Source organism: Cervus canadensis, chromosome 19, assembly GCF_019320065.1.
Source record: "Cervus canadensis isolate Bull #8, Minnesota chromosome 19, ASM1932006v1, whole genome shotgun sequence".
NCBI lineage: Eukaryota > Metazoa > Chordata > Mammalia > Artiodactyla > Cervidae > Cervus > Cervus canadensis.
Genome location: NC_057404.1, coordinates 27,267,776 through 27,285,431, shown reverse-complemented (window position 1 = coordinate 27,285,431; position 17,656 = coordinate 27,267,776). Strand labels below are relative to the sequence as shown.

The 17,656-nt window shown below is 41.4% G+C and overlaps 1 protein-coding gene across 3 annotated transcripts in view; it reads right to left on the bottom strand.

Annotated features, from left to right (window-relative positions):
* FAM184B (family with sequence similarity 184 member B) overlaps nt 1-17,656 on the bottom strand; it is a 118,422-nt gene that overhangs the window by 84,603 nt on the left and 16,163 nt on the right. The gene's annotated exons all lie outside the window — the stretch shown is intronic.

Below are 17,656 nucleotides of genomic sequence, written 5' to 3'. Positions count from 1 at the left end.
ATGTGGCAGGGGTCCACTGTCCAGTTCTCTCATTCCAAGAACTTGACATGTGGAGTATAGTCAGTTGGTACCTTTAGATTCACTGTGACAGTCCCACCAAGGCAATGATTCCTTCCCACCCCACACCCCCCATAAAGCTGCTTCTAACCAACAACCAAGCCCAGAGGGAGGAACAAGACTGGGCTATTTCTAACCAACACAAGACTCCTCTAATGTGCCCTCTCTGCTCAGGAGCCCCTCATCAGCCTAGCCAAGACCCTTTCTTAGCTGGATTGCAGTCTGTGGATTTTTCTACCCAATTCTTCCTTCCCTCTTGCCTCTTACAGGTGTTGGACCTGCAGCACAGTCAGTAGGTGCTCCCTGTCTAGTCCTGTTCCCTCTCCCATACTTTAGACACTTCTCCCAATAAATCTCCTCCAAGTCGAAATTTGTCTTGGTGTTCATTTTTTGGAAGATGCAATGTAATATCAAGGGAATTGGACTGGATTTCTGGACTGGATCCAATATAACATCAACGGAATTGGACTGGATTTTTTCCAGCTCTAAAACTCTATCTGTTTGGGGGATTCTACAAGCTTATATCTGTTTCATGAGAGAAGAGAAAAATGACTGAGCATTTAGATCTCTAATCCACAACTATTTGGGGACTACATTCATTGCTTCTTTTGATTTTTACCCCCCCCCCCTCCTTTTGGTAATACCTTATCAAGAAAAGTAAATAATTCTGAGCAAAGTTTCAGATGGCTATAAACATTTCAGAGACTGCCTGAAAACTGGCCTGAAGCATCATTTTACCTTAGCCAATGGTTCTGATACTTCAGTGTGCAGAAAAGCCCCCTGGGGATATCTTATAAAAGGCAGCTTCCTGGACCCAACCCAAAGACAGCTTCACTCAAAAGAAGGGTAGGAGACCCTGGGAATCACTTTTTCATTAAATCCCCTTATGACTGATGCTGTTAGTTCACCGAGGAACTGAGAAATGAGAACTCATGATGAAGAAAATCTACATTCTTTCTTAAATTTTACAATGTTCACTTGTGTACTGTACTTCTCACAATGTACTGTGAGAAGCTATACAGAGTCATTAACTCTGCATGCATGGTAGGGGCCAGGGTGGGCCATGATGATTTCTCAAAAGTGGTGATTTCCTGCAGTGGGCCATAAAAAATAAGAAGGAATTTGTCCCCCAGCCAGTAACATGGTGAAGACACTCCCAGTATATGTATATCACATTAGACTGGGGAACTGAGGAGTCCTGGAGTTGATTGGCAATGGAAAAGAAGACCAAGGGAAGGAATTATCTCAGTTACCACCTTGGACTTCACTTTCAACACCTGCAATATCGACAGAGAACATCACTAAAGAAGTTTAGGGAATAGCCGTCTTATCTTGAGAAAACACAAGGTCAACAGAAAGTTGAGAGTCAGAAGAAGTAAATGCTACTTGTTTTTTCTTTCATGGCATAACAGGGGCCTGAATTTAGAATGGCACTAGATTGGAAACTCTCTGTGATGCCTCGGGATCTCTGCTCGGGCTCCCTGAGGTGCATGCTGTATTCTGAAGCTTCTCACAGCCCCAGGAATGAGCATCTAATTGGTTCCGGAACCCCCTATTGTCTCTGAAGGTTAGGCAGATACAAAGGACCCATCTATCAGTGAGGGCATTTGAGCCCCTTGATCCCACTTCAGAAGTGAGGATCAAGATCCTCTGGTCCACTGATAGTCCCTAACGCTGATCCATAGTTGTCTTTGAATTTGACATATAGTTTAGCCCCTTGCGCTTCAATCCCCTGTAAAAAAATTTTTAATGATTTTCTTTCTTGTTATCAAAACAGTATAGGATCAAGGTAAAAATAAATCAAAAGAACCATTATTTTAAAAAATTACTCCCAATTAAAAGACTCTTTTCAAAAAAAAGAGTACATATATCTTACAATTTTAGAGGTTTAAGGGTGCTCTGAAGTACATCTATAAATTTCTTACTGCCAATGTACCTCATTCAGAAAAACTTTTGAAATGAGAAAAAAGGAAGACAGAAGGTATCAGAAAAAAAAAAAGAACAGAAACAGATCTAAATATGGAATTGTTGTATAATCTATACATTTAGTATTTGTTGCCTTGAACAAAGTAAGTTTAAATAAACATAGTTGCATTACCTCAAGAAAGACAAACAAAGAATAAAAATCACCTGTATCCTCACTGGTACAAAGAAATAGTCTGGCTAACATTTGGATGTGTTTCCTGTCAGGTTGCCTTTTTAAAAAATATTTTATGTATTTGACTGTGCCAAGTCTTAGTTGCAGCACGTGGGATCTTTAGTTGCAGCTGTGGGATCTAGTTCCCTGACTAGGGACTGAACATGGAGAACATGGAGTCTAAGACACCGGACTGCCAGGGAAGTCCCAAGGTTGCTTTTATACGTAAATGTTTTAAGATATTTATTTTCATAACTATGATCATGGTGTGCAATCAATTTCATTTCCTCACTTTTGCATTTACCATTATGAGTGATTTTTTGTTCATATACATCATGCTTAATGTGGACATAAAATTTCACCATGTACCTCTATCATATTTTACTGCTATATACACCTATTGCTGGAAATTAAAGTCATTTTCAATGTTTCATTATAAATAATGGTGCTTAGAATACAGAATTGCATTAAAGCTTTTTTTCACACTTTGGATTTTCCCCTTAGGATGAATTCTCAGAAGTAGAATTTGAGGATGAAAGAATAAGAAAGTTTTTAAGAGTTATTAACACACTGTCAAACTGCTTTTGAGAACAATGAGAACATTTCATACTGTTACCAGCCTAAACAAATGTCTCCATCACCACACCTTCACCATTGTGTTTCCTGTTCTTTAAGCTTTACAAGTCTGTTGGCAAAAATTGCTGATTTACTTCCCATGGTTGTCTTTTAATCTCATGGCCCTTGATTCTCAGAGATGCCACTAAGACATTACAAATAAGTATCACAGATGTATAAAAAATGTGTAAAAATAATTTTAACTTTCATAAAAGCAGTTTTATTCTTTCAGTTCATCATGCTTCCTTCTCATATTTTTGATGGAAGATTTCTCAGTCTCGGCACTTTGACACTGCAGCATCCCAAATGCCAATAGCTCCTCTCTACTCTACTGTGAGAACCAAAACTGGCTTCAGACATCACCAAGTGTTCCCCCCCGACCCAGCAGCCCCAAAAGGATGGGGAGTGGCCTCTGAGAACCCAGTGTCCCCTGGGAAAAAAATAGCCCCTGACTAATGAAAAACACAGAGTTGTAAGTCCAAGTTTCGATAGTGCCTATACGACATCCTTTTCTGCCTCCTTCCTTGTCGACAAAAACCCAATTTCATTCAGCTGTCCCCTCCCATGGATTCAGAGGGTGAATTATGGCAAATTATGCCTGGTCTAAGTCAGGCCTTACAGTTTTGTCTCATTTATCAATGACTCATTTTGATTTGGGCATGGAACTTGGTCCTGGCCAAGAGGACCCAAGGAGACATCTGAAGGGCTTCTGGGAAAGATTTCCTAACAAATAAAAAGAAGCACAAAGGAGAAAATGTCCTTCTTCAGGAGATGTCATGTCTCTGTATGTTGCCTGGAACAGCCACTGTGGAACTGTGCGGGAGGAAAGCATTGACATGCATAAGATGAAGATGGGCAAGCACATGACCTGTGGTGACATCCTTGAGACATTGAATTACCAGCTACAGAGAGGCTCTACCCCCTGACTTCTTGTTATGTGAGATAACATGCCTTTAGAGGTTCAAGACTGTAGTGTTTTCCACAATTGCATCCAACTGGCTTTCCGGGAGCCCCAAACACAGTCCCAAAGAGATGTAATGAAATCAGGGAGTCTGGAGAGCTGATTCAGACCCTCCAGATCCAGAGAAGCAGGTCCAGAAAGGCAGAGGAATAGTGGGATAGAAGCTGTTCCTTGGGGGAGTCAGGACCTCAGAGAAGCAGATGACTTCCAAGGCCACCATAAAAAGTAATGGAAGTTCTTGATACACAGTGACTGGCTCTGTGTTCATTGGGTCAGATTGGGCAGGACTGAGCCTGGAGGTGTCCAGTACCAGTAACCGCAGGGAGCTAGGAGAGGCAGGGCCTCTGGGAACTAGTGCCACTGTACCCTGCTGGGAGGAGAGTACCATAGTACAAGAGAAAGAACAAGGGTTTGGGAACTGGAGTTTCAAGAGGGATTTCAAACCCATGTCTGACATGGGGGGATGGCTGAGTAAATGGATAGGAAGGTGGGGGGCAGGGCAGATGGGTGGAGGAGGGGCTGGTCAGAAGCTGCATGGGTGAAGAAGTGATGAAGAGGATGGATGGGAGGTGGGGTGAGTGAGTGAATGGGACAGGTGAATGGAGGGGCAGTCGGTAACTAGATCGATGAATAAACAAATAATAAGGACTCTTTTGGGTTTTGTTTTGCTCACAGACAGCCACCTTCTTCAGGTGGGAAGGAACTTCTGGGGATCTCAGGAGGCCACATTCCCATTTTAAGTGTGGCTCCACTTCATAAGTGAAAAAGGGAAAGTGTTAGTCCCTCAGTTGTGTCCGACTCTTTGTGACCCCATGAACTACAGCCTGCCAAGCTCCTCTGTCCGCGGAATTCTCCAGGCAAGAATACTGGGGTGGGTAGCCAATTTCAGGGAATCTTCCTGACCCAGCGATCGAACCCAGGTCTCCTGCACTGCAGGTAGATTCTTTACCGTCTGAGCCACCAGAGAAGCCCATTGTGGGCATCCTCAAGAGGATGCCCAGGTTATCCCAACTGTCTACTATTTAAAACTTGCAAATGTTATAAAAATAAAAAGAAATAAAGACACTTTCTACAAGTCAGGCATGTAAATGAGAATTGCAAATGAATTTTTAGGCTGATATAGGGATACAATCATAAATCTAATATCACTGCAAATAAGCTTTGGCCTATCCTGAATCCGAGATAGCTGCACTTGTTAAAATTAAAAGAACAGTGAAGATGAAAGCAAGGCACGTCTTTTTCACTGGCAGGCAGTGTGACTGACTCCTGAGTTCCTCTCTTAGCCTCAGCGATTTGCCCTTAAAAGGAGCAGCTACTAGTAATTTGCTTGCAGGCTTTTTTAATTTGGTTGTTCATAGTTCAGTTAGTAAAACCAAGAGGTCCTTTCAACGTTGGTAGCTGGGCTTTGGTGCAGTTCCCTCTCACATCTGTTTGACTCCTAGCCTGATGTTTCGTGCCCCCTACCCCACTGAGGTCCCTCCTGTGGGTTCCACTGCACCCCTTGCAGTCCTCCAATGCCTCCCCCGTTATGCCGCACTCATTAGAATCTGTCTCTCATTGTTATCAGGGGTTCCTTCAGGTAAAGAATCCGCCTGCAATGCAGGAGACCCCGATTCGATTCCTGAGTCGGGAAGATCCACTGGAGAAGGGAAAAGCTACCCACTCCAGTATTTTGGCCTAGAGAATTCCATGAACTATAAAGTCCATGGGGTCGCAAAGAGCCAGACATGGCTGACCAACTTTCACTTTCAGGTTATTCCTAACCTAGCACAAAACTCTTAAGAATAAATGAATCAGCTTGAATTTTTCAAGACCAAGTTTTATTAAAACAGGCTTTTAAAACTGCTCTGTATGTATATTTTATTCAAATAAAATGTCTAAAATGTATTTAAATGGAACACAGCATTATTTTTTAAATAAGGCAATTTTCCCACTGCCTAAAATCTCCTCTCTTATTGTCAATAATTTCTACGATCATGTAATTCAGAGGTTATTAAATGCTGGGATTGGTTGCCTAAAGAGCTTTTTGGCTGTCACTCCCTGGAGGCCTTTAAAAATTGATTAGGATGAAAATATATGATTCAATTGTTTTCCCAATTATAAAAAATAACCAGCTGAGAAAGGTTAAGGAAGGAAATAATTCTATTTACAATAGCAGCAAATATACACAACACACAGGGGGACAAATTGAAGAAATGCATAGAATTTAGATCTAGAAAACTTGAAAACTGTGAGACATAAGAGTAAATGAGAAGACCTACTGTGCTTTTGAAAAGGAACACTTAATACTGTAATATGTAAATTCTCTCTAATGCACATGCAGTCCTACACAAGCAATCCTACACAAATATCAACAGGATTTTGGGTAGAGCCAGACACTCTAATATCCACATCAAAAATTTAAAAAGTGAAAATCCAGGAACTATTTCGTAAAGTAAGTGTAGCAAGAATGGACTAGCCCTGTGAGTAGCTTTTCTAGTATAGCCCAAAGCTTATTATAAAATTACAATAATTAAATAGATTGGTCCTAACTATGAAATAGATAGACGATTAGAACAGAGGAGAGTCCTGATTGGCAAGTTAATGGTAAAGATGGCATTTCAAGTCCATAACTCAATAAATGTACAGAGCAATTGGCTAACCATTTGGAAAGAAATAAACTGGATCCCCACTTCACTCTTCATATGAAAACTAAACCCAGATAGAGTAACAATTTAAAATAAAAATAAAACCATAAAAATATTAGAAGAAACCATGGATTAATTTAGTTATATTTATTTCATATATTATATTAATTTATAATTTTGGAGATGGGTAAAAGCCTTTCTGGGCTTCCCAGGTGGTGCTAACCGTAAATAACCTGCCTGCAAATGCAGGAGACATAAGAGACATGGGTTCAATCTCTGGGTTGGGAAGATCCCCTGGAGGAGGGCATGGCAATCCACTCCAGTATTCTTCCCTGGAGAATCTCATGTATAGAGGAGCCTGGCGGGCTACAGTCTATGGGGTAGCAAAGAGTTGGACACGACTGAGTGGCTAAGCTGTTATTTACCTACTCTATTAGTTTCCTGTTGCTGCTGTAATAAATTACAAGTTTAGTGGCTTAAAACAACACAAATTTATTATCTCACACGCTGGGACTCAGAAGACTTAAAAGCAAGTTGTCAGCAGGACTGCATTCCTTCCTTCCAGAGGCTCCAGAAAAGAATCTGTTTCTTTGCCTTTTCAGCTTCTAGAGGCCACTATGAAGTTTCTGTAGTATGTACCGCTTCCTCAAGTCCCCTGAATCTCTACTTCCATAACCACATCTCCTACCATGCCTCTGACCCTTCTGCCTCCCTTTAAAGGATTTCTGGGAAGTTCACAGCACTTTCTATGAAGTTTTCTTATCAAAAAAATTGAACCTGAATCTAATCAGTCTTGTGAATGGAACCACCATTTTAAAGGAAATGTGACAGAAAAACATGTAAAAAGGCATCAAGGGTGCAATTGGCAAAATCCAAACTTTTGGAAACTCTAGAATAACCCAGTTTTTTTACAAGTAAAGGAGGGGAATATGTTTCTGTGTGTGTGTGTGTGTGTGTGAGAAACTATTGATTAAGAGAAACCTAAAAGACTTCTCAACTGAGTTGCAATATGAATCCTGATTTGAAAAGAAAATGGTAAGAATTTTATGAGACAACACTATGAAACAATACAACTACTACAAGAAGCATTTACTGTTAATTTTTTCAGTGTGATAATGGTATTGAATATTAAGGATATGCTACAAAAAGGGATACTTATCTTCCAAAGATATATACCTAAATTTTTAATGGATGAAATACTTCTCAGATCACTTTAAAATAATATAGAAGCAGGGAGTAGATATGGGTTCAAATAAAGCAAACAGCATAAGTTAATAATCATTGTTAAAGCTGAGCAACAGGGAAACAGTGTCCTGAAATGTTGTAAATATACTTGAAACTTTCATGGTAGAGGTTATATAAAAATGACAATAAATGTCTTGTTGGGGAGCACATGATTGGTATCACCAGAATTACATCAAGAAATCCATCTGTAAGGGATCCTGAGAAATATAATTTTAAGCTTTTCAGCCTCTGCAGCACTTGGCAGAATCAGGGTTGAAATATGTGTGAGTGAAATGTTCAACACTGTTCACCCTCAAATCTGTAACTCAAACCCTGACATCTCTCCTATAGGATCATAAAAAATATTCAACTGCCTCCTTGACACCTGACATGGATGTCTCATAGGACCTCCAACTCTACACCAAAACCAAAGCTAAAGATTAACCCTCTCCTGCTACTTACTAGCTGTGTGACCTCAGAGAAGCCCCTTGGTTTCCCAACTCTCCAGTGTGTGAACTGGGAAAATCAACTAAATCATCTTCAGGTCATCAACAGCTCCGGGAATGGATGGGACTAAAACCTACCCCCTTTAGACAGTACTAATTTAACTCTATGCTATATTTAAATAACAAGTCATCTTAAAAGGGACTTAGCCTATATGTTTTTAGAAGCAGCACTATCTCATGATAAATTTAGCATCAATTTAGCCATCAGTAGTCATTTACTCAATATCAGTGACTGCAGTATGTTTAGCTGAAATTTCAAACAGCCCATAATTGCTTTCAGCATGGGTGCATGCGTCCTAGAACCAACCCAGCCAGAAAGCTGCCTCTCTGTAGCTAAGGAGTTGTCTGTTGTTGTGAAGATAATTTTGATGGCTGGGTTTCTTTCTTTCTTTCTTTCTTTTTTTTTGTATCTGTTTCAGAAATGTGACAGGTGCAATTTTTTCCAAGGCAAGAGGAAGAGATGGCTTTGACCTCTGGTGCCATTTTTGGCAAAGTTGTCATTTTTATTGCATAAGTGAGGGTGCTCCCACAGTGAAGTGAAGGGCGTGATAAATAAGATTCTTGGAGGCCGCTAAATGGCACTTGGTGGGACGAGGCCTGAGTGACAGCTGCGAATGGTGCAGGGATCATAACAACTTGCTTCTCTTCCTATGGCTCCCTACGCTACACGCTGCTGCTGGACTTCATTTTCTCTCCACTGGAATGACTTGCCTGATTTAAGGGAGTAAAATGTCAAGTAAACTTAATACAAATAGGAATAAAAGATAATTTGAAAAATGTGGAGAAAAAGTGATTCAGCCTCTTCTGGTCAGTTGAGAACTACTCCGAGGTGTAACAATGCTACTGCTGCTAAGTCACTTCAGTCGTATCCGACTCTGTGCGACCCCATCCCTGGGATTCTCCAGGCAAGAACACTGGAGTGGGTTGCCATTTTCTTCTCCAATGCATAAAAGTGAAAAGTCAAAGTGAAGTTGCTCAGTCATGTCTGACTCTTCAAGACCCCATGGACTGCAGCCTACCAGGCTCCTCCGTTCATGGGATTTTCCAGGCAAGAGTACTGGAGTGGGGTGCCATTGCCTTCTCCGAGGTGTAACAATAATGCATTTTAAACTCAGCTTTGTTGTTATTGTGTAGCTAAGTAGTGTTCCACTCTTTTGTGACCCCCATGGACTGTAGCCTGCCAAGTTTCTCTATCCATGGGCTTTCCCAGGCAAGGTGTTGGAGTGGGTTGTCATTTCCTTCTCCAGGGGATCTTCCTGACCCATGGATTGAACCTGCATCTCCTGAATTGGCAGGTTGATTCTTTACCACTGAGCCACCAGGGAAGCCCTAAATTCAGTGGCTCAGACGGTAAAGCCTCTGCCTACAATGTGGGAGACCTGGGTTCAATCCCTGGGTCGGGAAGATCCTCTGGATAAGGAAATGGCAACCCGCTCCAGTACTCTTGCCTGGAGAATCCCATGGATGGAGGAGCCATCCACGGACTGTAGGAGTCTGTGGGGTTGCAAAGAGTCGGACATGACTGAGCGACTTCACTTTACTTTTACTTTTATGTTTAAAAATGAAACTCTCAATATTAAGTAGTAATACAAGTCCGAGAAGAGCATACCATTTATATAAAAATTAAAAAAACAAATATTGTTTATTACCATGTAGAGAAATGTAGCAAACCCTAAAGAGAAGAAAGAAAATGACAAATGAAAAATTTTGATCCGAGGTTACCCCTGGGGAGGAGGGGAAGAAATACAGTCAGGGAGGGACACACAGTTATTAATAATGTCTTGATGTTTTAGCTGAATAGTAAATACATGTGCTCATTTTATCCTTATTTTTTGTACTTTGCATATAGGTACAATGTAATTTTTTATGTGTGAAATATTTCATGAAACTGCCAAGATTCCACACCAAGCTCTGTTTTCAAAAATGCTGCCATGAAACTGGTCAATGCTGTTCTGTAGTATACAGAGGAGATTTTTAGACACATTGGGAATATGGGAAGCATGGATTTTGCTGAATTCTAGTGCCTTCTGGGGTGAATATACTTTAAAGGTGCAGATGACACAAAGCTTCTGCAGCAGTATGAACTGTACATACCACAACCACCACAGATCTGCAGCTGATTTACAGAGCAAACTTCGGAAGCTGTGACTAAACTCAGTTTATCTTTCCTCAGAGGCAATATAAGCCCGGGCACTATCAGCTTGGGCATCCTATCCTATCCTTTTTTTATTGAAGTATAGTTGATTTACAATATTACATTAGTTTCATGTTTACAAATAGTATATTTTAATAGATTATACTCCATTTAAAGTTATTATAAGATATTGACTATATTCCCTGTGCTGTACAATATATCCTTGTAGTTTATTTATTTTATATATAGTAGTCCGTGTCTCTCAGTCTCCTATCCCTATCTTGCCCATCCTCCCTTTCCTCTCCCCACTGGCAATACTAGTTTGTTCCCTATATCTGTGAGTCAGATTCTGTTTTGTTATATTCATTTATTTGTTTTATTTTTTAGATTTCACATATGTATTAATATAAAGTCTTTTTCTCTCTCTGTCTTATTTTACTAAGCATAATCCATCTAGGTCTATCTATATTGTTGCAAATGGCAGAATTTCCTTCTTTTTATGGTTGAGTAAAATTCCCATTGTGTGTTTATGTATATATATTTATATGTATGTGCACATACATACCTCTTTATCCATTCATCTGTTGATAGACACTTAGGTTGCTTCCATCCTATCCTGTCCCTGAGATTCAAAGGAAATGACACTTGAACCTCCAGTAAACATACAGTGGGAATCCCAGCATCATCCACCTTTTGGGCTGGCTTCTGTTCTCCTAGACCCCCCAGCTCCACATCCCTGCTTCCACTGGACTCATTCCCTTAAGGAATCTGCTCAAGGCCCTGATGTGCTTTCCTGCCTCTGGAGACATTGCCAAGTGGTGAACAATGCCAGATCACCTTTACTTTCCCAAGGACCATCTCTACAGGGGCTGGGGCAGCAGACCAGCTGCAATGTTGGGAGGGGTGTCACACTGCAGAACATCATAGCTCAGCAAGTAGCTCAAAGATGGATACCAGGCATCTAGGTTCTTAAAGTTATGTCAAGGAAATTTTCAGCCATTCACTGTTGTGTTTTATATCCATTTGCTATGTCTTTTAGTTGCCATCTCTACACAGCTGGGCTTCCCTGGTGGCTGGAACAGTAAAGAATCTGCCTGTAATGCAGGAGATCTGGGTTAGATCCCTGGGTCGGGAAGATCCCCTGGAGAAAGGATTGGCTACCCACTCCAGTATTCTTGCCTGAAGAACTCCATGGACAGAGGAGCCTGGCGGGCTGAAGTCCATGGGGTCACAAACAGTCAGACACAACTGAGTGATTAATACTTTCACTTCACTTTCCATACACCTAGGTGGTACTGATTTCAACATTTGTCAGGTAAGGAATAAAATAATTTGTTAAGTAACTTTCTAAGGTTCTAGACAGTCTGTGGTTGACCCATGATATGAATCCAGGCCTAGCTGACTGCATAGCTAGGACTCTTTCCCTGTATCACACTGACCTGTAAACATCTCAGATATCATGACATGCATGGTTTATAAAGAATCCACACACAAATTCTAAGGTGCCCCTCTCCCCAAGGAGGACACATGGAGAAGGCAACCAGAAACAGCAGGGAAGAGGCATGAAAAGTCAACATGAAAACAGATGCCCATCTAGGACCCACAGGGAGAGGGCAGAATTTGGTAATGGTGGTTATTCAGGATCCCTTTCACAACTAAGGAAACCTTGACTGTACCCCTGATGTGCCCCAGAGATACAAGGAATTGTATCTCCTTGTATTTTGCTTTCTCCTTGCAGCAATCCTGAGGCAGGTAGATAAGGTGGGCACTGTGCCTTTGAGATCAGGATAGGGAGTCCTGGGGAAAGCTCAAGGTGGTGGTCTAAGCAGTGGTAAGGATGGAACCAGAACAAAATCTCCTGACACTGTTACAGACTGAATTGGGTTCCCTTCAAAATTCCTGTGTTGAAGCCCTAACCCCCAGTGTGACTATGTTTGGAAAGAGGGCCATTTAGGAGGTAATTAAGGTTAAATTAGGTCATACGGGTGGTGTCCTAATCTGACAGGACTTGTGTCTTATTCAAACAGGAAGAGACATCAGAGATGTCTTTCTTTCCATGTGTGTGCAGAAGAAAGTCCATGTGGGGACAGAATAAGAGGGTGCCATTGACAAGCTAGGAAGAGATCCCTCATAAAAAACCCACACTAACAGCACCATGATCTTGAACTCTGAGCCTCCAGAACTATGAGAAGATAAATTTCCGATGTTCAAGCCACAGCGTCTGTGGCATTTGGTTATGTCAGCCCAAGTTGACTAATACAGAAGTCCACACATGACTGTCAGAACCCAACCCTGGCCCATCATTCTAATGACCCTCAGGCCATCAAAGAGCACTTATAATGACTTTCTTTAGAGCACAACCCACCTTCTGTCTTTGTACCAACCACCAGTTAATGTTCCCATTTGAAGGCCTCTTCTCCCAGAAGAAATACCACCTTCACTTGTGTCTCCTGGTACACTCAGAAGGATTTCTCAGACTCTCTTTTATGGGCTAGCAATCCCTAAGGCTCTGTTTTTGACAGCACTTTCTTGCTCTGCAAATTCTCCCTGGGAAAGTTGCCAAGAGACCTATTTCCATGAGAATCTTGGACAGTCTCCTCCATACCAATGAATAAGTACCCAGTCTAGAATCAACCTTTACTAAATATTTGCTGAATGAATGAGTAAATAAACAAATAAACAGACTGTCCTCTAAGAGTTGATCATTTCTAAAACTGAATCTCTAGTCGAGATATCTTTTCTGATTTCCAGCCCTACAGTCTCAGTCAGGGACTGCCCACAATAAATGTTGCATAACAAACTACCATGCAAACTCAATGACTTACACCAAGAAGCATTCGTTCTCATGTAGGGTAACTGTGGTCAGGCGTGGCTGAGTGCATCTACCCTGCGTTTCAGGTCCTGTATGGTCTGGGCTTGGCTTGAGTTGGGAGCTGGATTAAGGTCTGCTCACTAGCACTAGGCTGTAGAGGCAGAGGCCAGTCAGCACATGATTTTCTCAAGGTGATCACCTAAATGCACAAACACATTTAAAGCCTCTACCTGTGTGTACACTTTAACGTTCCATGTGTGTGCATGTGTGTTAGTCGTTCAGTCATGTTCGACTCTTTGTGACCCCATGGGCTGTAGCCTGCCAGGCTCCCCTGTCCATGGAATTCTCCAGGCAAGAATGCTGGAGTGGGTTGCTGTTTCCTTCTCCGCTAACATTCCACAGACCAAAGAAAATCTAAGAAGCGCATCATCAATGGGAAGAGGACAGAATCTCTGCTTATAGGGTACAGGAAGACATTAGAGATGAGTGAATATTCACTGAACAATAATGCAAAATCCAATCCAGCACAACTGGACATCAACTGTAGGGCAAGACCTCTCCACCCTGAATGTCTTACAAGCTCCTTAAATTCTCTGTGTCATTTGCCAAGAATCTAGCCCCCTGCCAATTTCTTCCTTCTGGAGAATTAAGTCCTCAGGTCTATCACCAACTAGCTGGGCATCCTGCTGAATTTGGGCAGAACATCCAATTCTTTCTGACAGTTCTCCTGAATTCTGAATCATTCACCTTCTGGAACCCCTCACTGCCCTGGCCCACACAGCTGACCAGCTCTCCCACTGCAGACATGAGACCGATTCACACCTATGTTTTCTAAGCTTTCTGGACTTTGTGTCCCCAGATATCCTCAATAGGATGCTTATTTCCCAACTCCCACCTGCTCAGTGCTCGTCAGCCTCAGCTACCAAGAGCCCACCCAGCCCTGTGCATGTTTGCCAGGAGGAGACTGGACCCTGGAAGGTCCTTTAAAGCACTCACCCTTACACCTTCTGAAGCAAGATTCTTTTATTAGCTCTTCTCTGGGGACAGCACCACATGGACTTGGCTAGAAGCTACCTCCTATGGAACTGACATTAGGACCCAACAAAGGGGAAAGAGGTCAGTGAAAGAGTTACTGATTAACTTTTGTTTTCCTGGTTTAGATTATACTCAGGATGCATGCACGCACACACACACAGACACACACACCCTCTGCTCAGTTCTAATCTCCTTGCTCATGTTTACTTAGGCTGTCACCAGATAATTTGATAGGCTTCTTCAGGACAAATGGGCCCTGCCCCAGGGACCTGAGGACAGGAATAGCAAGTCTGGACAGACGCACTTGGCAGTGTGAAGAGGAAAAGCTGTGCAGGATGAATGTCACGGTATTGCTGGCTCTTGCTTGCTGTATTAATTTCTCCCTTAAAAGAAAACTGACCCATTTTTTCCAGCCCACAACCCTGATGGACTTGTATTCAGAGGCCATCCTTCCCCCACATAAAGAGCTGTATTGTACTTAATGATAAGCCTTTTAATGGAATTTGCTATTTCTGGATCTCTCTCTGGGAAATGCCCATTAATGAGCCTGCAAGTGCAGGGAAAAGCAGATGTTTGGGGGCAGGGGGATATGCTTCAAGGGCAGACCACCCTGGAAAGAAAATGGACAAACACTAGTAACAGGTTCTTTTTCATGTCCTTGAAATTGGGTTGATTTACCCAAAACTATGATTTAAATAAACTTTGTCTTCAAAATATAAAGCTATCACTCCTCGTGCTACCCACCCCCCATATCCTATTTGTATAAATCCTTACTCTACCCACAAATGCTTCTATAATTCTAATCATAACAAAATCATCAGCAGACCGCAAAGCTAGACCAAGACACATGGATAACTTAGCAGGTTAACATCTGTCACTCCTTCAAACCTGTAATTGGTCAATGCCTATTTAAGAGACTGAATGCAACATGAGGAGAAAGATGGAGCAGAACTGCTGAGGGAAGATTAATTTTTCTTTAACTGTCTGGAGCAATTCAGCTCTGGCCCCAAACCTGCATATTTACTCAGCAAAACCAAAGCCTTGACATTAACCAGCGGTGCCCTCCTTCACAAAGCAGTTTATTGTTCATTCACTATTTCACAACCCCTTCCAAGTCACACCTGCAACTGGAAACAGCCAGTGAAGATTGTGCAATACCACCCTTAAGGGTGGGGTGATGGTGTTCTACCATTTTGGCATCCTTCTGCACTTCCTGTGATGTGCTGGCACCCAGTGATGCATTTGTATCACTTATGGATGAAAGTTTTGCTGGCACACCCACCCTTTAATATGTCTCTTACTGGCACCCCCTCTGTTTTGGCATTAATGGAGGTGCTAAAGATATATTTAAAAGGTATAAGGCGAGGTCCTTGTCATCAAGGGTTTAACAGTTCAAAGTAACTCAACTCATATTATTAATATTGAGAGCAGGGCACTATGCTAGAAGCTGCACTATGCTAGAAGTTCAAATGGAGGGAGCCATTGAGAATGAGAGAGCCCTGAGAATCCTAAACGCTATCTCAAACTGGAGTCTGCAGCATCACCTGAACTTGGTTAAAAATGCAAATTCTTGGGCCTCAGCCATGATCATCTGAACGAGATGTGCTGTAGGTATGCTCAGCCATTTGTGTTTAATACTAACATTTGAACAGTACTGGCCTAAAGACCTCCTAGAGAAGTAAAAGAAATAAGAATCTCTCATTCAGTCTTCTGCTACCAGACAGAGCAAGTCCAGGACCAGGCAATGGACATGGACCTACTATATAAACCAAAGGCCAAAGGCCTATTCTGGTGATATGAGTCAGGTTAAAGTCATAGTCACCGGGGCAGTTTTCAAAATGCATAATTGCCTGAACCTCACCCAAAAGTTTTAATTCATTGGTCTAATTTTTTGTTAAAAATGCTGCCTGGTTGATTCTGACAATTATCAGAGGCAAGAACCTCATTAGGGGTCTGAGAAGGAAGAAGCCTTTGATGATGAAGAGGATATTGTGAAAGTTAGCTAGTGGTCTCACCTCGCATGGCTGCTATAACAAATTACTACAAACTCATAGCTTAAAACAACAGAACTTTATCAATGATGAAAAGCTTTTAGCTTTTTATCTGTGATCAGGAACAAGACAAGGAGGCCCACTCTTGCCACTTTTATTCAACACAATATTGGAAGTCCTAGTCATCAGCAATTAGGCAAATCAAAAAGGGAGAAAAACTATCATTATTTGCAGATGACATGATACTATATGTAGAAAAGCCTAAAGACTCCACCAAAACCCATTAGAACTAATAAATGAATTCAGTATAATCAGAGGATGCAAAAACAAAATACAGAAATCTGTGGCCTTTCTGTACACTAATAACGAACTAACAAAAAGAGAAATAAAGAAAACAATCCCATTCACAATTGCATCAAAAAGAACAAAGTACCTAAGGATAAATTTATCCACGGAGGTGAAAGATTTGTACACTGAAAACTGTAAGACACTGATGAAAGATACTTAAGAACACATAAATGGAAAAATATTGCATGTTCATGTTTTGGAAGAATTAACATTGTTAAATGTCCATAGTATCCAAAATAAACTATAGAGTCAACACAATCCCTGTCAAAATTCTAATGACATATTAAACAGAACTACAAAAAATAATTCTAGAAATTGTAGGAAACACAAAAGATTCCAAAGAGCAAAACAACCTTGAGAAAGAAGAACACAGCTGGAGGTATCACACTCCCTGATTTCAAACTATACTCAAAGCTATAGTAATCAAAACATATGGTACTGGCACAAATCAATGGAACAGAATTGAGAGCCCATAAATAAACCCGCACATAAATGGACAATTCATTCATGACAAAGGAGCAAGGAACACAGTTTTATTTGTTTAAAAAAATTATTTATATGGCTGCACTGTGCAGCATGCTGGATCCTAGTTTCTTGACCAAAGATCAAACCTGTACCCCCTGCATTAGGAGGTGGTGTCTTTATCACTGGAAATGATTAGCGAAGTCCTGACACATAGTTGAGAAATGACAGTTTCTTTAATAAATGGTGGTGGGAAAACTGGACAGCCTCATGCAAAAGATTGAAATCAGACACTATCTTATAACAGACACAAAAATTAAGTCAAAATAGATTAAAGTCATGAATGTAAGGCCTGAAATCATAAAATTCCTAGAAGAAAACATGGGTGGTAACCTCAGTGACACGGACCTTAGTGATATTTTTGTGGATGTGACTCTAAAGGCAAGGGAAACAAAAGCAAAAATAAGCAAATGGAACTGCTGCTGCTGCTGCTAAGTCACTTCAGTCGTGTCTGACTCTGTGTGATCCCATAGACGGCAGGCCACCAGGCTCCCCCATCCCTGCCTGGAGAATCCCAGGGATGGGGGAGCCGTGGATGTGATCCTAAAGGCAAGGGAAACAAAAGCAAAAATAAGCAAATGGAACTACATCAAACTAAAAAGACTCTGTCCAGCAAAGGAACCATCATCAAAGTGGAAAGGCAACCTAATGGATGGGAGAAGATAATTTCAAATCATACATCTGATA